A 24,929-nucleotide genomic window follows, 5' to 3' on the forward strand; every position below is an offset into this window, starting at 1 on the left:
CTATGTGTGTACCCTTATTTCCATGCATACATTATGTGTATACTCTTATAACCATGTATACATTATGTGTGTACTCTTATAACCATGTATACATTATGTGTGTACCCTTATTACCATGTATACATTATGTGTGTACTTTTATTACCATGTATACACTATGTGTGTACTCTTATTACCATGCATACATTATGTGTGTACTCTTATTACCATGCATACATTATGTGTGTACTCTTATTACCATGCATACATTATGTGTGTACCCTTATTTCCATGCATACATTATGTGTATACTCTTATAACCATGTATACATTATGTGTGTACCCTTATTACCATGTATACATTATGTGTGTACTTTTATTACCATGTATACACTATGTGTGTACCCTTATTTCCATGCATACATTATGTGTATACTCTTATAACCATGTATACATTATGTGTGTACTCTTATAACCAACCATGTATACATTATGTGTGTACTCTTATTACCATGCATACATTATGTGTGTACTCTTATAAACAACCATGTATACATTATGTGTGTACTCTTATAACCAACCATGTATACAGTATGTGTGTACTCTTATTACCATGCATACAATATGTGTGTACTCTTATAACCAACCATGTATACATTATGTATATATTCAATCATTTTATTTCCAATACATATAGGCCACAGGCCTTTGTGTACAAAAGGTGAGTACAGACAGGTTTAAAAGCTTTCAGTTTCGCATTTCTTACTTCATTTGCATAATATAGATATTTTGCTAGATTTGTGATAATATATGTATCTGGTGATGACAGAAGCATATTAAATTTATGAATGTTAGGATGACAATACAACTTTGCTTTGAGATATAGTTGCCGTAACTTGACAAACGATGGACAAATAGGCAGGAAGTGGTACTCGGTTTCAATACAGTCTAGTCCACAAAGTTTGCATTTTCTTAAATTTCTTGGGATTTTATATGACAACTCAGTCTGAATCTCGTAAGGGTTGTTCTCATATTTTGCGAATTTAAGAATGACAAATAAGGTTCACATTTAACATAAGTTTTAAAACAAGCATAAAATGACATTTTTGAACTTGCAAGAAGTTCGCTATGCCAGATCTGCTGAAAATTGTCTTTCAAACGTTGTTTAAACATATTAAGAAACACCTTTTGGTTTCCATACATTTGGAACCTCCATACATCTCCGAACCCAAGTTTACAAAGACAATTCCTTAATTTAGTTACCCAATTGACACGACCATGTTCATCATACAGGTACAACATATTGTAGCACTTTCTTGGTAAACGGAAGTCTGGCATCTTTAGTATGTTCAGCCAATATTTCAGACATCTGGTCAAAGCACATACACGAATAGGGTATCTGCCACACTCGCCCAATACAGCGTTGTTTGATGCGGATAATTTTAAACCCAAAAAGCGTTTACTAGCATATAATTGCACAGTTTCCAATTTGTCAACATTTTCAAACCCCCAGACCTCAGCACCATACAGTAGCACTGGCATGATCTTCGCATCGAAAATTTGGAAGTAGAAATTTGGTGAAAAAGCTTGTAGCGAATGTATGCCTCGGAGGATAGTTATCCATACCCTTTTCGCCTGCAGGGCAATCTTATCAAGAGTTTTTGACCAGATAAGCCTGTTATTAAAATACAAACCCAAGTAAGTATAACCGCAAGCAACTTCAACCCTTTTCCCTTTGTAAAACCACTTTTCGAAACGTGACAAACCACCACCATTTTTAAATACAACAATTTTAGTCTTGGACATATTAACTGACATTTTCCGAGTGTTACAAAAGTTCTCAAGGACGCTTAGTTTCTTCTGAAGGTTAGAAACACTATCACCAACGAGTATCAAATCATCTGCAAATAGAAGTAACAGGATGTGGCTAATGTCTGGATGGAGCTGTACACCAAACGGACACTCCTCTTCCATCTCAAGGACTATTTCATTTATAGAAAACTGGAACAAGAACGGGCTAAGTACACAGCCTTGCCTGACACCCAAAGGGCAGTCGAATGCCTCAGACATACGATTGTTAGACCTTAACACTTGCCTTAACGTCCTTGTAGATTGACTGCAACATTCTACCCATTTTTGTACTTTATCCCCGTTTATAAAGCAATAAAAGCGACGTAAAACTTACACCCTTTACGTGAAAGGAATCGTTGTACAAGAGCATTAAGGACAAAACTGTTATCTACAGTGGAATACCCCTTCCGAAAGCCTGACTGGCATTCGGAAATAACACAAAGCGTGTCTGTCCAGAAAACTAATCTCTTGCATAGAATTGAAGTGAATACTTTGCTAAGTACACTCAGAAGGCTTATAGCTCGATAGTTATCTGGAACTGTTGTGTCATCTTTCTTATGTAATGGAATGATTATTCCTAATGACCAATTTTCAGGAAAAAGCCCATTTTCATATATACTATTGAATATAATCTCCAAGTAAGGAGAAATAACATCTGATGAGTGTTTAAGGTATTCGCTTATGATATGGTCAACTCCAGCTGATTTATTGTTCTTTAAGGCACGAATACTGTCTGTGATTTCTGATCTTGTTATAGGGCAGTCAAGAATGTCTTCTGTCAGTTCATGAGATTCACATACGTACGGACTTTTATCGTCACTGTCAAGAGGATCAGTATTTGCGTATAATGTTGAGAAATATTCGGCCCACTCTCCCGCGGAGATAGGATTGTGATGATGTTGACGCCCGGACACACGTTTGACAATGTCCCAAAAACGTTTGGAGTCACCAGTTGAGTTTATCAGTTCTACTCTATTACGCTGTCGATACTAGTCCCCCTTTGTCCTACACAAGGCCCTGTACTCATTGCGTACCTTGTTGTACTTGGCTTGATTTTCAGTGCTTTGAGTAACCCGAAAAGTGTTCAGTGCATGACAGCGTTCGTGTTTTTTAGTAAGACATTCGTTGTCATACCATGGGGAGTCACTATGCCTTTTACATCTATTCACCTTTTTGAACACAAGCGGCAGACAGAATAGCATCTGTCAGTAGAGTCACTGCTGTAGATGCATCTGAGAGTGAACATAAAGCTGCACGTTCTAGCATATCAGTGATACATGGCGATGATATATTCATCATGAATGTCTCACGAAGTTTATCAGTCAATATATACTTACAGTGTAACTGACTATTCTCAGGTTCGAACGCATCTCCCTTATGATGAATGCTCACACGGATTGGTAAATGATCACTTTCTGAGCGGGACATTATGTCAAAGTCCGCAATATGTTGAAATATATCTGTTGATGCTAACGCATAGTCTATGACGCTGCATCCCAGATGTCCTATGAAAGTGAAGTCGCCGGAGTTTGCCCCAACCCTTCCATTGATAATATGGATGTCCAGAAGTGAGCACATTTCCAGGAGAGATCTACCGAACGTATTCACCTTCTGGTCGCTAGATATTCGTGGCATATCGAACTTGGTTAACAGGTTGATATAATGTTCATCCCCTTCCACATAGTGAATGATATCATCTCCGATATGTCTTGTTCTGTGCCAGTTCTGCTGTTTAAATCCCCGAACAATAAAATAGAAACATCTGGATACTTTTCCAACACACTAAGTAATAAGTTCAAAAGTAAGTCTACACCATTGCGACTATATTTGTCATCATACCATGGCGAGCCTTCTGGCTGAATATAACTAAAAACACATGAGACATTTAAGTCACAACTTAATATGTCCTTGTCAAACAACACGGTTACTGCATTATCCCCAACCTTAACATCAAGAATGTACTTCGCTAATTGAGCTTTAACTAACACTATTATTCCCCCAGAATATCGACCATACTGAGATAACTTATTTGCTGGTAGAGAAATGATCTTATAGTCGGGAAAATGAGTACTAATGAAACCGATTTCTGACGTCCATGTTTCATATATCGAGATGACCGCATGGTTGTATATGAAAGTACAAAAGTCACTATCCTTACTTAGTAACCCTCCAATATTCCAGGAGAGAAATCTACAGGTGTTGGGTAAAGCATCACGGTCACAGCCTTGGCCACACCCCTATCTCTTTAACCCATGAGCAGTGTTGGACTTGGGTCTAGGGCGTGGTACACGGTCTTGGTCCCGATCCCTAGGGGTCTCCGTTGGCGGTGGTGATTGTCGGTTATCTGTCGTCTGCACAGTTGGTGACATATCTTCCACCATCAGTTTACCACCTTTGAAGTAACCTCGCTTGTTATCAGCACGTAGGGCCCGTAATGTTTCCCGCTGACGTAAGGTAAGATCATTTGATACACCAATGTTTTTGGTAGCAAGTTCAGATCTATTTTTCAATACCGCTATCTTCTGGTCTGAATCTTTGAATTTAGCGATAAGAGGTCTTGATTTCCCTTGAACAGGTTTACCAATTCTATGGGCACGTGCAATGTCAGATACTGTCAACAGTTGTGATGGTGTAGTCGAGTTGAGTGCATCTACAACTTTCTGTTTACAAACATCATAGGTTTCATTCATGCCTTCCTCGACACCATATATGACGAGATTGTCCCGCCTACTAAAGGTCTCGAGCCTATCGACGTCATCCTGCAGCCGTGCAATGAGCTCGTGCAATCCGTGTATTGAGTCTGTAGCGTCCTGAACCGACCGTAGCTTTAATTCAACCGCATTATTACGAGTGTCTACAATGTCAATTTTTGACTGCATCATATCCTGTTTTTCTTCAATCTTGGACAGGTCTTCACGAATACCATTCACCGATGCAAATATGTCCTTCTTAATGTCATTACATGATTGTTTAAGATCCGCATACATTGTTTTCAGAGACATCTGAGTGCGTGCATTTGATCACAAATTTCAGTTTTGTTTTTTGTCATTTGGTCCAGAAGAACAGTCTTAAGCGATTCAATAGCCGAATCTATGGGTCCTGGATTCTGTTCGATATCCCCTGCACACAACATTAGCTTATTCACCCAAGCGGGGCAATTTTCAGAGAAGAGAGTCGTTGTATACACTGGTCCGCGGTATAACAGGAGATTGTTGTGGATGTTATCTGCAGCGCAGCTTATGTGACAGTTGGGCATATTTTCACATAAACTCGACAACAATGTTGCACGTATCACTTTATCAAATACCTGGTTGGTCATGGTTACACCAATTCCGATAGCTAGGAACACCAGAGTCAATGCAGTGAGACGAAACATCAATTCGTTGACAGGCGACCACGTCGAAGTGGGGTCGTATCTCTCTATCGTCACCCCCCCGAGAGAAAGTGGTTGTTTATGCGTCCCAATTTGCATTCTCCATGTCTCAATGTCCACACCCATGTTTGTTAATATCTAATTATGTCCTTTAGCGATTAGGCACTAAATTAGGATGCAAATGCTCACTTTGTTTAGAAGATATCCAGCTGAGCTATCGACATCCGTCTGCTCCCGGCAGCCATCTTTGTATCATCCCAATATACATTATGTGTGTACTCTTATAACCATGTATACATTATGTGTGTACTCTTATTACCATGCATACATTATGTGTGTACTCTTATAACCAACCATGTATACATTATGTGTGTACTCTTATAACCATGTATACATTATGTGTGTACTCTTATAACCAACCATGTATACATTATGTGTGTACTCTTATAACCATGTATACATTTTGTGTGTACTCTTAATTTTCCATGTATACATTATGTGTGTACTCTTAATACCATGTATACATTATGTGTGTACTCTTATTTCCATGTATACATTATGTGTGTACTCTTATTTCCATGTATACATTATGTGTGTACTCTTATTACTATGTATACATTATGTGTGTACTCTTATCTCCATGTATACATTATGTGTGCGTACTCTTATTTCCATGTATACATTATGTGTGTACTCTTATTACTATGTATACATTATGTGTGTACTCTTATCTCCATGTATACATTATGTGTGCACTCTTATCTCCATGTATACATTATATGTGCGTACTCTTATTTCCATGTATACATTATGTGTGTACTCTTATTACAATGTATACATTATGTGTGTACTCTCATTACCATGTATAAATTATGTGTGTACTCTTATTACAATGTATACATTATGTGTGTACTCTTATTTCCATATATACATTATGTGTGTACTCTTATTACCATGTATACATTATGTGTGTACCCTTATTACCATGTATACATCATGTGTGCGTACTCTTATTACAATGTATAAATTATGTGTGTACTCTTATTACAATGTTTACATTATGTGTGTACTCTTATTACCATGTATACATTATGTGTGTACCCTTATTACCATGTATACATCATGTGTGCGTACTCTTATTACAATGTATAAATTATGTGTGTACTCTTATTACAATGTATACATTATGTGTGTACTCTTATTTCCATATATACATTATGTGTGTACTCTTATTACCATGTATACATTATGTGTGTACCCTTATTACCATGTATACATCATGTGTGCGTACTCTTATTACAATGTATAAATTATGTGTGTACTCTTATTACAATGTTTACATTATGTGTGTACTCTTATTTCCATATATACATTATGTGTGTTCTCTTATTACTATGTATACATTATGTGTGTACTCTTATTACCATGTATACATTATGTGTGCGTACTCTTATTACAATGTATAAATTATGTGTGTACTCTTATCTCCATGTATACATTATGTGTGTACCCTTATTTCCATGTATACATCATGTGTGTACTCTTATTACAATGTATACATTATGTGTGTACTCTTATTTCCATATATACATTATGTGTGTTCTCTTATTACTATGCATACATCATGTGTGTACTCTTATTACAATGTATACATTATGTGTTTACTCTTATTACAATGTATAAATTATGTGTGTACTCTTATTACAATGTTTACATTATGTGTGTACTCTTATTTCCATATATACATTATGTGTGTTCTCTTATTACTATGCATACATTATGTGTGTACTCTTATTACCATGCATACATTATGTGTGTACCCTTATAACCATGTATACATTATGTGTGTACTCTTATAACCATATATACATTATGTGTGTTCTCTTATTACTATGTATACATTATGTGTGTACTCTTATTTCCATGTATACATTATGTGTGTACCCTTATAACCATGTATACATTATGTGTGTACTCTTATAACCATGTATACATTATGTGTGTACTCTTATAACCATGTATACATTATGTGTGTACTCTTATAACCATGTATACATTATGTGTGTACTCTTATAACCATGTATACATTATGTGTGTACTCTTATAACCATGTATACATTATGTGTGTACTCTTATTACTATGTATACATTATGTGTGTACTCTTGTAGCCATGTATACATTATGTGTGTACTCTTATAACCATGTATACATTATGTGTGTACTCTTATAACCATGTATACATTATGTGTGTACTCTTATAACCAGGTATACATTATGTGTGTACTCTTATAACCATGTATACATTATGTGTGTACTCTTATAACCATGTATACATTATGTGTGTACTCTTATTACTATGTATACATTATGTGTGTACTCTTATAACCATGTATACATTATGTGTGTACTCTTATAACCATGTATACATTATGTGTGTAGGTTACTTGTACCTACTGCAATAAATAATATATCATAATGCAAACACACAAAGATACACACATACGTGTACCGGTGCATTACCATAAACAAATGAATAGATTGTATGATGGTAAGGTTAATATCAGTTGATGTTTAAGCATTTCTATATAAGACTGAATCCTACTCCTTGTTGTCTTCTCATCATCTACCCCTTGTTATGTTCTCACCATCTGCTCCTTGTCGTGTTCTCATCATCTGCCCCTTGTTATGTTCTAATCATCTGCGCCTTGTCGTGTTCTCATCATCTGCCCCTTGTCGTGTTCTCATCATCTGCCCCTTGTCATGTTCTCATCATCTGCCCCTTGTCATGTTCTAATCATCTGCCCCTTGTCGTGTTCTCATCATCTACCCCTTGTCGTGTTCTCATCATCTGCCCCTTGTTATGTTCTCATCATCTACCCCTTGTTATGTTCTCATCATCTGCCCCTTGTCGTGTTCTCATCATCTACCCCTTGTCATGTTCTCATCATCTACGACTTGTCATGTTCTAATCATCTACTCCTTGTCACGTTCTCATCATCTACCCCTTGTCATGTTCTAATCATCTACTCCTTGTCATGTTCTCATCATCTACCCCTTGTCATGTTCTCATGTTCTACGATTTGTCATGTTCTAATCATCTGCCCCTTGTCATGTTCTCATCATCTGCCCCTTGTCATGTTCTCATCATCTAGCCCTTGTCATGTTCTCATGTTCTACGACTTGTCATGTTCTAATCATCTACCCCTTGTCATGTTCTCATCATCTGCCCCTTGTCATGTTCTCATCACCTACCCCTTGTCGTGTTCTCATCATCTACCCCTTGTCATGTTCTCATCATCTGCCCCTTGTCATGTTCTCATCATCTACCCCTTCTCATGTTCTCATCATCTGCCCCTTGTCGTGTTCTCATCATCTACCCTTTGTCGTGTTCTCATCATCTACCACTTTTTTCTGATCATCTACCCCTTGTAGTGTTCTCATCATCTACCCCTTGTCATGTTCTCATCATCTACCCCTTTTCGTGTTCTCATCATCTACCCCTTTTCGTGTTCTCATCATCTGCCCCTTTTCATGTTGTCATCATCTACCCCTTGTCGTGTTCTCATCATTTACCCCTTGTCATGCTGTCATCATCTACCCCTTGTCATGTTCTCATCATCTACCACTTGTCGTGTTCTTATCATCCACCCCTTGATGTGCTCTCATCATCTACCCTTTGTCGTGTTCTCATCATCTACCCCTTGTCATGTTGTCATCATCTACCACTTGTCATGTTGTCATCATCTACACCTTGCGATGTTGTCATCATCTACACCTTGTCATGGTGTCATCATCTACACCTTGTCATGTTGTCATCATCTACACCTTGTTATGTTGTCATCATCTACACCTTGTCATGTTGTCATCATCTACACCTTGTCATGTTGTCATCATCTACACCTTGTTATGTTGTCATCATCTACACCTTGTCATGTTGTCATCATCTACACCTTGTCATGTTGTTATCATCTACACCTTGTTATGTTGTCATCATCTACACCTTGTCATGTTGTCATCATCTACACCTTGTTATGTTGTCATCATCTACCACTTGTGGTGTTCTTATCATCCACCCCTTGATGTGCTCTCATCATCTGCCTTTTGTCGTGTTCTCATCATCTACACCTTGTCCTGTTTTCGTCATCTACACCTTGTCATGTTTTCGCTCACTTCTCCTTATATTACACATTATTGTTTCATTGGATAAAATAATGCACACATTTGTACAGCACAGATAAGGCTGTGAAACAGACAGCACCAACATTTGGCTGACGTGTAAGAGGCGCTCATAAAATACCGAAACCCGTTTTCTGATTTTAAGGTATGTCTACTGAAGCCGAAGAAGCAGATCAATGTATATTTTGAAATGTTTGTACTAAGAGTAAATGTGATGGGATTGTATTTATTGGCTGTTGTATGACACGAAGCGTAAGGGAAGTAATTGTTGACCGTTGTTTGACAGGGAGTGTAGGCGTTGTAATTGTTGACTGTTGTGTGACAGGGAGTGTAGGCGTTGTAATTGTTAACTGTTGTATGACTGGGAGTGTAGGCGTTGTAATTGTTGACTGTTGTTTGCCAGGGAGTGTAGGCGTTGTAATTGTTGACTGTTGTTTAACAGGGAGTGTAATTGCTTTTAACAGAGATGGGCCGGGGTTGTAGCTGTTCACCGTTGAATGTTAGTGATAGGGTTTGTAACAGTTTTCGTTTTGTGAACATGATTTTTAGGACACGTTCTTTGGAGTCTAAGTCTAATTCTTGATTCAGTACTTGTGTAGGCCTTCGCCGCACAGTACAGGGTCGACAGAAGACAGCAGGACCAAACGGCGATTCATTGCGTGATGTACAAACATGGCTCTATTTCTAAATTATTTTTTCTCGCTCTGGCATTAGAATTTTAAACTTAGATAACGTGGGATATTGTGTCGACCTGTTTCCATAGGTAAAGAATGTGAGCTGCAGAGGAAGCGAGCCATTGCCATCAAAATTTATCTAAGGTTTTAACTTATCAATACTATTCCAAAGCGAAGGTTGATTTAAAAAGAGCATCTTCGAGCTACCAACAATTTCTGAGAGCCAGTTCTGTTCATTTACCGATTTAAAACGTGTAACAGATTCATAAATAAACCATTTAGGTAAATCGGCAAATCCTCCAAATATTCCCACAACTTATTCAAAAGTAGCTTAATTTTAGATGCCCAATTACATTTACCATTGGCAGCTTCAAGATATAGCATATTATAAACATTTGTAGGGTAACGAGATTCAGGCAAATTTACAATCTTACACCAGTATGAAATACATCGCCAAGGGACAATCACTATAATAACATTTTTCATATTTTGACAAGTTTCCGCCTTTTTTCAACACAGCAACTTGTGTCTTTGAAATGCATTTAGAACTGATACACATAAGGGAGATAATGTATGGATGCCAACTTCGTTATTGTGAGGAACATGTGCTTGTGTTCATCATAATAAAGAAGTTAGCATCGACACATTCTCTTCCTTACAACAATCTTTGCTTTATGAAGATTTACACTGTGTGAATTCCTGTTGACTTGTGTATAACAGAGTACTTGGTTGTAGCTTTTGACTTGTGTATAACAGAATACTTGGTTGTAGCTGTTGATTTCTGTATAACAGAGTGGTGGGTTGTAGCTCTTGACTTGTGTGTTACAGAGAACTTGGTTGTAGCTGTTGCCTTCTGTATAACAACAGAGTGGTGGGTTGTTTCTGTTAACTTGTTTATAACAGAGTGGTGGGTTGTAGCTGTTGACTTGTGTGTTACAGAGTGGTGGGTTGTAGCTGTTGACTTGTGTGTTACAGAGTGGTGGGTTAAAGCTGTTGACTGCTATATAACTGTGTGCTGGGTTGTAGCAGTTGACTGCTATATAACTGTGTGCCGGGCTGTAGCAGTTGACTGCTATATAACTGTGTGCTGGGTTGTAGCAGTTGACTGCTATATAACTGTGTGCTGGGTTGTAGCAGTTGACTGCTATATAACTGTGTGCCGGGTTGTAGCAGTTGACTGCTATGTAACTGTGTGCCAGGTTGGAGCAGTTGACTGCTATATAACTGTGTGCTGGGTTGTAGCAGTTGACTGCTATGTAACTGTGTGCCGGGTTGTAGCTGTTGACTGCTATATAACTGTGTGCTAGGTTGTAGCAGTTGACTGCTATATAACTGTGTGCCGGGTTGGAGCTGTTGACTGCTATATAACTGTGTGCCGGGTTGGAGCTGTTGACTGCTATATAACTGTGTGCTGGGTTGTAGCAGTTGACTGCTATATAACTGTGTGCTGGGTTGTAGCAGTTGACTGCTATATAACTGTGTGCTGGGTTGTAGCAGTTGACTGCTATATAACTGTGTGCCGGGTTGTAGCAGTTGATTGCTATATAACTGTGTGCCGGGTTGTAGCAGTTGACTGCTATATAACTGTGTGCTGGGTTGTAGCAGTTGACTGCTATATAACTGTGTGCTGGGTTGTAGCAGTTGACTGCTATATAACTGTGTGCTGGGTTGTAGCAGTTGACTGCTATATAACTGTGTGCCGGGTTGTAGCAGTTGACTGCTATATAACTGTGTGCCGGGTTGTAGCAGTTGACTGCTATATAACTGTGTGCCGGGTTGTAGCAGTTGACTGCTATATAACTGTGTGCCGGGTTGTAGCAGTTGACTGCTATATAACTGTGTGCCGGGTTGTAGCAGTTGACTGCTATATAACTGTGTGCCGGGTTGTAGCAGTTGACTGCTATATAACTGTGTGCCGGGTTGTAGCAGTTGACTGCTATATAACTGTGTGCCGGGTTGTAGCAGTTGACTGCTATATAACTGTGTGCTGGGTTGTAGCAGTTGACTGCTATATAACTGTGTGCTGGGTTGTAGCAGTTGACTGCTATATAACTGTGTGCCGGGTTGTAGCAGTTGACTGCTATATAACTGTGTGCTGGGTTGGAGCTGTTGACTGCTATATAACTGTGTGCTGGGTTGTAGCAGTTGACTGCTATATAACTGTGTGCTGGGTTGTAGCAGTTGACTGCTATATAACTGTGTGCTGGGTTGTAGCAGTTGACTGCTATATAACTGTGTGCTGGGTTGTAGCAGTTGACTGCTATATAACTGTGTGCTGGGTTGTAGCAGTTGACTGCTATATAACTGTGTGCTGGGTTGTAGCAGTTGACTGCTATATAACTGTGTGCTGGGTTGTAGCAGTTGACTGCTATATAACTGTGTGCCGGGTTGTAGCAGTTGACTGCTATATAACTGTGTGCCGGGTTGTAGCAGTTGACTGCTATATAACTGTGTGCTGGGTTGTAGCTGTTGACTGCTATATAACTGTGTGCCGGGTTGTAGCAGTTGAGTGTTGTATGAAAACCATTACCTGCATGAGCAGGCTCTTTATATCATAGGTCTTCAGCAACGCGACTAACGGGATCGGGTGATAAGGCTTGCCGACTTGGTTGATGCATGTCATCGTATCTCAAATGCGTAGATCGATGCTCATGATGTCAATCACTGAATTGCCTGGTCAAGATTCGATTATATACACACAGTCGTCACAGAGCTGGAATATTGCTGAGTGCGGCGTTAAACAACAAAAGGGACAATATAAACGGAAAAGATTTACATGTTCATTTTATAGATAACCGAGTCGTATTTATTTGTCGTGGGAAACTTGAAAATGCATTTTATTAGCAATAGAAATCACTGACGGGCGCCGTTGCCCAACAAATTATTCCTTTTTGTTAGCTTGGGTTAAAAATTGATGAACGGTGATCAATTATATATACAGAATATAATCCAGTTGCTGCATCGTCTTCTGTACATGAAATGCAGTATTGAATATGTTTTAAGCATATGCATATGTGACAGATGTGATGTAAGGTATTCTACGTACAACCTGTTGGTGGTTTCGGGAAGGGGTTTTGGCTTAGCATCTTCCAGGTAAATATATAGATACATGGATCCATAATCGTTGTTTCACAGCTGCGGATAACTTTACCAACTTTGGAAAGCAAAATGTTTCAACATTATGGTAATACATTCGTCATAGAGAGGAACTGTTCCCCCCCCCCCCCCCCCAACACACACACACCAGGCCGCGGACTTTCATGGCAGGGAATCTTCGTGGCGCGGGCGACCGACCGGTGAGTGGTGATATAACCACAACAGTGTTATCACATGACCGCCGACGGACCGTCAGCCTTCCCACAGCTCGAGCTAACAGGCTATCTGTCCTAGTCATACACATGCATGCGAGTCTTGGCATAGCAGCTATAAAGTCGTCCAGCAGCCTTGTCAGAAGAGGTAAGTTCCGTTTTATGACCAGTTATGGAAAGATAGTTGCAAAGCAAATCCTTTGTAAGTTTGCAAGTGACATAATTTTTGGGTATGTTTCGGCTGACAATCAGAGCAGATAGTCATCGTGAGTGCACTTTGACCCCGGCTCTCGGTGTCTGTTTGATATTCAATGTTTGGACACCGGCCCTGCCCACTTCCCTGTACACGTACAGGCGAGGACAGAGAGGCCGCATCCATGGCAGGCTTCAACTGCACGGATAATGACATAAAACCAAGAGTGATGCTGGAATTATTACCATCCTTACCAAAACTTAAGTAGTTACAATTGTTGCATGTTTTATATACTTTATTTGATTGGCTTATTAAACCAGACTTGTAGTAATATGAAATAACTTTCTATCACAAAGATGATGATTCACAGAAAGGACAAACATTTTGCTACAATTAGTATTACCACCAGACTTCGACAATCAGTATTTATTCTCAGCCCATATAAAAAACCCATAATCATTTGCCTATTTACTGTAAGAATTTTGAAAATATGTGTCTTTTTGTCAAATAAATACCATATTACATGCAGGTGGCGGGTGGATAGCCTGATGGCTGGCTCGGGTTTGATTCCCTGCATGGATGCAGTGTGTGAATGAGCCCTCACCAGGGGACTCCACTGTCAATAAATTGACCATGTCCTCACTCAGGTGACGGTTCTAAAAGCACATTCAGTTTAGCTTGATTACGTCTGAATATCAGATTTGTACGTAATTCGGCAGATAATGTGACTGTCTTAGCTATTGTGTATGTTAAAAATGGTATAATAGTCATGCTGTTGAAAATTACCTTTAGAGATGAATATATATGCAGGAAACAAATATCTGCTTCTCTCATGTCCTTGGAGAAAATAATTTTGTGGACATTTATCCTGCAGCATTTATCCTCATGTCATTAGGGACGGGAAATATGACTGTTGATCCCAGTAACATGGAACTGTTCTGGGTGAACAATACCTTCCAAATGACGTGCTGGTTTTCTTGGGGAATTAGTCAGCAAAGAGCCAGAGTCACAGGAGACTAATCACAATTTTATTTACAAGAACAATTAACAATTTACAATATACTTAGAAAATAACTAAGGGTGCCACAGAGAGTCGGTACACACTCTGGGCTGTGGGAGAGAGGTCTGCTTGGTAAGAGAGTCAAACCCCTTTTCTGCCCAAAACTTGTCTACAGTATGTATTTAACAAAAAATTGAACAATAAAAAGGAATGTGATTGGTTAATACACGATTGGTTGTGTCCTAAGCTAAATGGATGGCTAGACAGAGAGGAATACTAAACCCTGTTAATCCTGTTGGACTGGCACTAATCTTGTTGACATATTTACTGGATGCTTTGAAAGAGATTATGGTGTCACTATAGATGAGCTTGTGTGGGGGCTAATCCTTAATGCCCTATAGACGAGCTTGTATGGGGGCTAATCCTTAAAGCACTATAGACGAGCTTGTATTGGGGCTAATCCTTAATGAGTCTTAATTGAAGTAATGTTATTCTAATATACCCCGGTAGGTGATGACAGATATACTTAAATAAAATAGTTCCAGGTAATCTATAATCCAAAGTAAGGTAATCTATAAGACTATGTAGACATATCCTTTGGTGGGATCTTGACACCTTAGGCTAGCATTTATCTAAAAGCTTCAAATCAATTAACTATGTAGACGTAACACTTGTTTTATTGAATAGTATGTCTAGAATGTCTAGATTGCTCCCATTACCTTAGGCTAGCAACTATCTAAAAAGCTATAACGGAAACTACTGATATTTTATATATGCATTTTACCTGATGATAATTATTACTTGCTAAACTATAATTATATGAAATGATGTATTAATATTACACCATGATAACTCATAAAAGCACTTGATGTAGATCTAATTATTATAAGATGTGTGTAAGATTAGTATAAATGTTATACCATGATACCAATATAGGCTTGGGACTCTGGAAGATGATACAACTTACACGTAGTGAGAGGAGCCGGACAGGGCCTCCTGCACACCTATTGATCTGTGACATTGATTAAAAAAACTGTGTATTTAATGTGGGGATAAAGTGTTGGCAGTGAATAAGGAAAGGTGTCACAACCAACCTAGACAATCTAAGAGGTGGGCTGCCAATCAACAAAATGAATCCAGAGCTTAAAGCTGCAGGACATGACCCTCACAAGTCCCTTGAGACACCAAACATTTCAAATGAAATAAAGAAAAAAATTTATTAATGTATATCTGAAACTTTTGGTTTAGAGGGCAAAACAAACTCTGAATCAGTTTAAAATGTATGATTTTAAGCAGCATGTGATCTTTTGTGGCCTGAGGCCATACTATGTAGTAGCAGGGTCCACACTAGTGATGTCTGACTGTAGTAGCAGGGTCCATACTAGTGGTGTCTGGCTGTAGTAGCAGGGTCCATACTAGTGGTATCTGTCTGTAGTAGCAGGGTCCACACTAGTGGTATCTGTCTGTAGTAGCAGGGTCCATACTAGTGGTGTCTGGCTGTAGTAGCAGGGTCCATACTAGTGGTGTCTGGCTGTAGTAGCAGGGTCCACACTAGTGGTGTCTGTCTGTAGTAGCAGGGTCCATACTAGTGGTATCTGGCTGTAGTAGCAGTGTCCACACTAGTGGTGTCTGGCTGTAGTAGCAGGGTCCATACTAGTGGTGTCTGGCTGTAGTAGCAGGGTCCACACTAGTGGTATCTGTCTGTAGTAGCAGGGTCCATACTAGTGGTGTCTGGCTGTAGTAGCAGGGTCCATACTAGTGGTGTCTGGCTGTAGTAGCAGGGTCCACACTAGTGGTATCTGTCTGTAGTAGCAGGGTCCATACTAGTGGTGTCTGGCTGTAGTAGCAGGGTCCAAACTAGTGGTATCTGGCTGTAGTAGCAGGGTCCATACTAGTGGTGTCTGGCTGTAGTAGCAGGGTCCACACTAGTGGTATCTGGCTGTAGTAGCAGGGTCCATACTAGTGGTATCTGGCTGTAGTAGCAGGGTCCATACTAGTGGTGTCTGGCTGTAGTAGCAGTGTCCACACTAGTGGTGTCTGGCTGTAGTAGCAGGGTCCACACTAGTGGTATCTGGCTGTAGTAGCAGGGTCCACACTAGTGGTGTCTGGCTGTAGTAGCAGGGTCCACACTAGTGGTATCTGTCTGTAGTAGCAGGGTCCACACTAGTGGTGTCTGGCTGTAGTAGCAGGGTCCACACTAGTGGTATCTGGCTGTAGTAGCAGGGTCCATACTAGTGGTATCTGGCTGTAGTAGCAGTGTCCACACTAGTGGTATCTGGCTGTAGTAGCAGGGTCCATACTAGTGGTATCTGGCTGTAGTAGCAGTGTCCACACTAGTGGTGTCTGGCTGTAGTAGCAGGGTCCACACTAGTGGTGTCTGTCTGTAGTAGCAGGGTCCACACTAGTGGTGTCTGTCTGTAGTAGTAGGGTCCATACTGGTGGTGTCTGTCTGTAGTAGCAGGGTCCACACTAGTGGTGTCTGTCTGTAGTAGCAAAGTCCACACTAGTGGTATCTGGCTGTAGTAGCAGGGTCCATACTGGTGGTGTCTGTCTGTAGTAGCAGGGTCCACACTAGTGGTGTCTGTCTGTAGTAGCAGGGTCCACACTAGTGGTGTCTGTCTGTAGTAGCAGGGTCCACACTACTGGTGTCTGTCTGTAGTAGTAGGGTCCACACTAGTGGTATCTGGCTGTAGTAGCAGTGTCCACACTAGTGGTGTCTGTCTGTAGTAGCAGAGTCTGTAGTAGTGAGGTTTGACTGTGTAAGAGAGTAACCTGGCACTGTAATCTGATGATACCTTTAACACAGGGCTGGAGAGTTTATCCTGGAGGTGTTAATATGAGCATTAAACATTGATGACAGCCGACAGCTCTTTGGTTTCAGGGCAATGAACACACCAATGAGTGGTCTTTATTCAGTGACACACTGGATCCTACAGCCTATAGTTAATCCTTAGGAGTTTAACATTGTGTACGCGAATGGACACTTTATTCTGCTGTCATATTTATGGCAATAACTCTGTCCTGGGAACCAATATTGGGCGGTAGCTCACTCCAGATGAAAGGTCCAACTTAGACCCTGGCATGGTGTGTCATCCATTCTCTGTCAGCCTGAAAGTGTATGAAGATGTCTGGCTTTATTGGCACTGAAATCACATCTCTTTAAGAATCTTCTCCTCAAACATCACAAGTCTTAGGAAGCTAAAGCATTAATATAATGTATATCAGCTCAATATTATTCAGATTTCTAGAACATGGAGAGAGAAAAATATAATTATAAAATTGGTGAAAATCTTTAAGACCTAGTGAGCAGAAAGTGAAGATGTGTACAATCTCAATGTGGTTTGAAAAAGCAAAAGGGTGAAGTCGCTGAAGTAGGAGATGTGACACTGCAATGGAATTCAGATTTAATGATGTCATTTAGATTAACAGTTATGCTTTGGTTTTTTTAACTTAAAAAAATATCTTGAATATGATATATCTTGAAAAATATATGAATGATGGTAGATTGATGTTAACACAACAGATAAGATTGAAGTATAAAGCCTGCTTTATTTACATGTTAGAAGAAATAGGATTAATAAGTCATGATACACAATACAGTGATTGATATGGACAAGTTGATAGGAAGCAAGTATGAAGATGAGAAGGGTTGAGATGTATATGAATGTAATGGACAATCGGAATGACATACAGACTGTTTAGTGATGAGCTCATGGCAGGCTGTGGGATGTAGTAACTTTGATTTCATTTGTTCATGGCTGGTTGGAATCTTTTCATGTAGATGGCTTCTAGGAGTTTCCTGATCTTGTAGTTGATATAATTTCTGCTTGATGGCCTAGATGGGCTTGAACATGGTCAGAGATGGCAGAGTCTTTCGTCTGTATTGAGGTTTGATGTTCCATAATTCTGACTGGGAGCGGCCTTGATGCCATCATTGCCATATACTGATGCTGATCATTGCCATCAATGCCATATACTGATGCTGATCATATTGCCATCATTGCCATATACCGACGTTGATCATTGCCATCAATGCCATATACTGATGCTGATCATTGCCATCAATGCCATAAACTGATACTGATCATTGCCATCAATGCCATATACTGATGCTAACCATTGCCATCAATGCCATATACTGATTCTGATCTTTGCCATCAATGCCAAAAACTGATGCTGATCATATTGCCATCAATGCCATACACTGATGCTAATCATATTGCCATCAATGCCATATATTTGATGCTGATCATTGCCATCATTGCCACATACTGATCATTGCCATCAATGCCATATACTGATGCTTACCATTGCCATCAATGCCATATACTGATGCTGATCATATTGCAATCAATGCCACATGCTGATGCTGATCATTGCCATTATTGCCATATACTGATGCTGATCATTGCCATCAATGCCATATACTGATGCTAACCATTGCCATCATTGCCATATACTGATGCTGATCATATTGCCACCAATGCCATATACTGATGCTGATCATATTGCAATCAATGCCATATACTGTTGCTGATCATTGCCATCAATGCCATATATTGATGCTAACCATTGCCATCAATGCCATATACTGATGCTGATCATTGCCATCAATGCCATATACTGATGCTGATCATTGCCATCATTGCCATATACTAATGCTGATCATATTGCCATCAATGCCATATACTGATGCTAACCATTGCCATCATTGCCATATACTGATGCTGTTCATATTGCCATCAATGCCTATACTGATGCTGATCATTGTCATCATTGCCATATACTGATGCTGATCATATTGCAATCAATGCCACATGCTGATGCTGATCATTGCCATTATTGCCATATACTGATGCTGATCATTGCCATCAATGCCATATACTGATGCTAACCATTGCCATCATTGCCATATACTGATGCTGATCATATTGCCACCAATGCCATATACTGATGCTGATCATATTGCAATCAATGCCATATACTGTTGCTGATCATTGCCATCAATGCCATATATTGATGCTAACCATTGCCATCAATGCCATATACTGATGCTGATCATTGCCATCAATGCCATATACTGATGCTGATCATTGCCATCATTGCCATATACTAATGCTGATCATATTGCCATCAATGCCATATACTGATGCTAACCATTGCCATCATTGCCATATACTGATGCTGTTCATATTGCCATCAATGCCTATACTGATGCTGATCATTGTCATCATTGCCATATACTGATGCTGATCATATTGCCATCAATGCCACATGCTGATGCTGATCATTGCCATTATTGCCATATACTGATGCTGATCATTGCCATCAATGCCATATACTGATGCTAACCATTGCCATCATTGCCATATACTGATGCTGATCATATTGCCACCAATGCCATATACTGATGCTGATGATATTGCAATCAATGCCATATACTGTTGCTGATCATTGCCATCAATGCCATATATTGATGCTAACCATTGCCATCAATGCCATATACTGATGCTGATCATTGCCATCAATGCCATATACTGATGCTGATCATTGCCATCATTGCCATATACTAATGCTGATCATATTGCCATCAATGCCATATACTGATGCTAACTTTGCCATCATTGCCATATACTGATGCTGTTCATATTGCTATCAATGCCTATACTGATGCTTATCATTGTCATCATTGCCATATACTGATGCTGATCATTGCCATCAATGCCACATACCGATGCTGATCATATTGCAATCAATGCCATATACTGATGTTGATCATTGCCATCATTACCATATACGGATGCTGATCATTGCCATCAATGTCATATACTGATGTTGATCATTGCCATCAATGCCATATACTGATGCTAACCATTGCCATCAATGCCATATACTGATGTTCATCATTGCTATCAATGCCATATACTGATGCTGATCATTGCCATCAACGCCATATACTGATGCTGATCATTGCCATCAAAGCCATATACTGATGGTGATCATTGCCATCAATGCCTTATACTGATGCTGATCATATTGCCATCAATGCCCTATCCCGATGCTGATCATTGCCATCATTGCCATATACTGATGCTGATCATATTGCCATCAATGCCATGTACTGATGCTGATCATTGCCATCAATGCCATATACTGATGCAGATCATTGCCATCAATGCCATATACGGATGCTGATCATTGCCATCAATGCCATATACTGATGCTGATTATATTGCAGTCAATGCCATATACTTATGTTGATCATTGCCATCATTGCCATATACGGATGCTGATCATTGCCATCAATGTCATCAATGCCATATACTGATGCTGATCATTGCGATCAATGCCATATACTGATGCTAACCATTGCCATCAACGCCATATACTGATGCTTACCATTGCCATAGAGGCCATATACTGATGCTGATCATATTGCCATCAATGTCATATACTGATGCTAACCATTGGCATCATTGCCATATACTGATGCTGATCATATTGCCACCAATGCCATATACTGATGCTCACATATTGCAATCAATGCCATATCCGGATGCTGATCATATTGCCACCCATGCCATCATTGCCATCAATGCCATATACTGATGCTGATCATATTGCCATCAATGTCATCAATTCCATATACTGATGCTGATCATATTGCCATCAATGCCATATACTGATACTGATCATTGCCATCAATGCCATATACTGATGCTGATCATATTGCCATCAATGTCATATACTGATGCTGACCATTGCCATCAATGCCATAAACTGATGCTGATCATTGCCATCATTGCCATATACTGAGCTGATCATTGCCATTATTGCCATATACTGATGCTAACGATTGCCATCATTGCCATATCAGGATGCTGATGATATTGCCATCATTGCCATATACTGATGCTGATCATTGCCATCAATGCCATATACTGATGCTGATCATATTGCCATCAATGCCATCATTGCCATCAATGCCATATATACTGATGCTGATCATATTGCCATCAATGTCATCAATGCCATATACTGATGCTGATCATATTGCCATCAGTGCCATGTACTGATGCTGATCATTGCCATCAATGCCATATATTGATGCTGATAATATTGCCATCAATGCCATATACTGATGCTGATTATTGCTATCAATGCCGTATACTGATGCTGATCATATTGCCACCAATGCAATATACGTATGCTGATCATATTGCAATCAAAGACATATACTGATGTTGATAATTGCCATTATTGCCATATAAGGATACTGATCATTGCCATCAATGTCATCAATTCCATATACTTATGCTGATGATATTGCAATCAATGCCCTATACTGATGCTGATCATTGCCATCAATGCCATATATAAATATGCTTTATTTAATAATTGTGAACATATTTTCAGTTAATCTGAAGTAATATTTTTCATAACGTTTCTAATAAAACCTGAAAATATATAATTATGTATGTTGTAGCTTAAAATTTTATTTACAGTTTTAGGTTCATTTAGGGGAATGTGAGGATTCAATAAAGTTCATTGACTTTTTCTTATTCTTTCAATTTTGTAATTCCATCATCTTTAATTTCAGCTAATTAGAAAGACATGTACATGCCACAGGCATGCTGATGAATTATTTGAGTCGTTTTATTATATGATGTTTTCAATATTGACGATGGTGGTTATTTGCTGCAGGCTGTGTGTTCTAGTAGAGTGAGTCTAGTACATGAGTCTGCTGTAATATGCTAATGGCTGGACTCTTACTCAAAGCAGCGGCTGGTTGGCACTGCATCAATGTCTGTGTGCACTCATAACACTCAGCAACTCCTAACACCCAGCCACTTATACTAATGCTGATAAATGGCAGGCTGATTCAATTAAAGTCTTCCAAGTAGGTACAACCATGAACTTTCTGAGGCGATATTGTATTTCATTACTCAAAAGACAAAATAGGATTACATGTATTTCTAATTTGAAACCTTATTGTGAAACACAGGTACCAACCATGGGTGTTATAGATTCTCCATTATAATGAGAGAAATACACTCTTGAATCAATCCCTACTTTCACTACTGCTGAGCAAAAGAGTCATTCCAAAAGAAGGAGATTCCTCTATCACAAATGCTTTGAAAGTGATATCTTAATTATTCAACAGTTATCAGGAATTTCTCAATCAGTATTGACTGGCTGTAACTTCAAAATCAGTGTTGCAAGGTTCTACAAGGGAAAGAGTCAGTTACTGCCCTTACTTTATTTAAGAAATACACAATGAGAGGGTGATAAACAATGCAGGGAGAAAAAAACATGGGGGGCATAGCCCCCGAGTGAATTAGTCCCTCTGCAGGGATTTATTGTACATCTATAAACATTTTATTTCTTATATGAGATATCATCAACATGTACAGCCTCTTTAATCATCATGTACAGCCTCTTTAAGGATGATAATTAAATGTACAAGCTTTAAAAATATTTACCCGTATTTAAATAATGATAACTCCCTCAATAGAATCGGACTTAGGCAGGTGGGTATTTCCTACATATTCTCACAATCCTCACATCTATAACCTGTACCTTTTCTGCCAATACCGATTGTCATATCTCTCCTACTTTTGGATGCGAATGTACGGCCATCGAGTTTATGTGCATTGCACAGTTTCATCTATGGGGAACAAGTCCCCTCTCAAAATAATGTCATCTAATATACGACGTCATCAAGATTCAAACACATATTCAAATATCATGATAGAACAATGTTTTATCGTGACCACACGTCTTCATTGGTCTTCTTCATCATGCAACTATCTGATATCAGTACATATTGCAACACATAATACAATCAGTATCAGTATGTATGTTGGACGATGATGATCAGAATAAATATTCATGGCAATATGATCAGCATATGGCATTGATGGCAATGATCAGCATCAGTTTATGGCATTGATGGCAATGATCAGCATCAGTATATGGCATTGATGGCAATGATCAGCATCAGTTTATGGCAATGACAGCAATGTTCAGCATCAGTATATGACATTGATGGCAATGATCAGCATCCGTATACAGCATTGATGGCAAAGATCAGCATCAGTATATAGCATTGATGGCATTGATGGCAATGATCAGCATCAGTATATGGCATTGATGGCATTGATGGCAATGGTCAGCATCAGTGTATGGTATTGATGGCAATGATAAGCATCAGTATCTGGCATTGATGGCAATGATCAGCATTAGTATATGGCATCGATGGCATTGATGGCAATGGTCAGCATCAGTTTATGGCATTGATGGCAATGATCAGCATCGGGATATGGCATTGATGGCAATGATCAGCATCAGTATAGGGTATTGATTGCCCACTTTGACATCACAGATGAATGGCCCACTGTGACATCACAGATGAGTAATCCCACTGTGACATCACAGATGAATAGCCCTCTGTGACATCATAGATGAATTGCCCACTGTGACATCACAAATGAAGAGCCGTCTGTGACATCATAGATGAATTGCCCACTGTGACGTCACAAATGAAGAGCCCATTGTGACATCACAGACGAATTGCCCACTGTGACATCACAGATGAATAGCCCACTGTGACATCACAGATGAAATGCCCTCTGTGACATCACAGATGAATTGCCCACTGTGACATCACAGATGAATTACCCACTGTGACATCACAGATGAATTGCCCACTGAGACATCAGGCTTTTAGTATTCTACAGACCAGGCCAGTCTCCTGCCCACAACATTGACATTCCTAAGTGTATGAGTGACACCATGTTCGTATTCTACAGACCAGGCCAGTCTCCTGCCCCAACATTGACATTCCTAAGTGTATGAGTGACACCATGTTCGTATTCTACAGACCAGGCCAGTCTCCTGCCCACAACACTGACATTCCTAAGTGTATGAGTGACACCATGTTCGTATTCTACAGACCAGGCCAGTCTCCTCCCCACAACACTGACATTCCTAAGTGTATGAGTGACACCATGTTCGTATCCTACAGACCAGGCCAGTCTCCTGCCCACAACACAGACATTCCTAAGTGTATGAGTGACACCATGTTCGTATTCTACAGACTTGGCCAGTCTCCTGCCCACAACATTGACATTCCTAAGTGAATGAGTGACACCATGTTCGTATTCTACAGACTGGGCCAGTCTCCTGCCCACAACATTGACATTCCTAAGTGAATGAATGACACCATGTTCGTATTCTACAGACTGGGCCAGTTGTAAGCGATATACTTCCACAGCCTCATTCCCGCCTCAAGAGTTTGCATAAACTCTTGTTACGCTTACAAAAATTCAAACAAGAGGTTCTCCCAGTTTGGGTGTCACTCTGAGTGAGAGA

General features: G+C 39.5%; 1 protein-coding gene across 1 annotated transcript in view; it reads left to right on the plus strand.

Moving 5' to 3' along the window:
- Positions 1 to 13,458: 13,458 nt before the first annotated feature.
- LOC139461030 (hydroxysteroid 11-beta-dehydrogenase 1-like protein) overlaps positions 13,459 to 24,929 on the plus strand; it is a 136,786-nt gene continuing 125,315 nt past the window's right edge. Inside the window, exon 1 of the mRNA XM_071242521.1 lies at positions 13,459 to 13,510. The gene's annotated coding sequence lies outside the window, so the exon portion shown is untranslated. The remainder of the gene's footprint in view (positions 13,511 to 24,929) is intronic.

This window comes from Haliotis cracherodii, unplaced genomic scaffold, assembly GCF_022045235.1.
Source record: "Haliotis cracherodii isolate W230 unplaced genomic scaffold, xgHalCrac1.p SCAF_14, whole genome shotgun sequence".
NCBI classification, from domain to species: Eukaryota; Metazoa; Mollusca; class Gastropoda; order Lepetellida; family Haliotidae; genus Haliotis; species Haliotis cracherodii.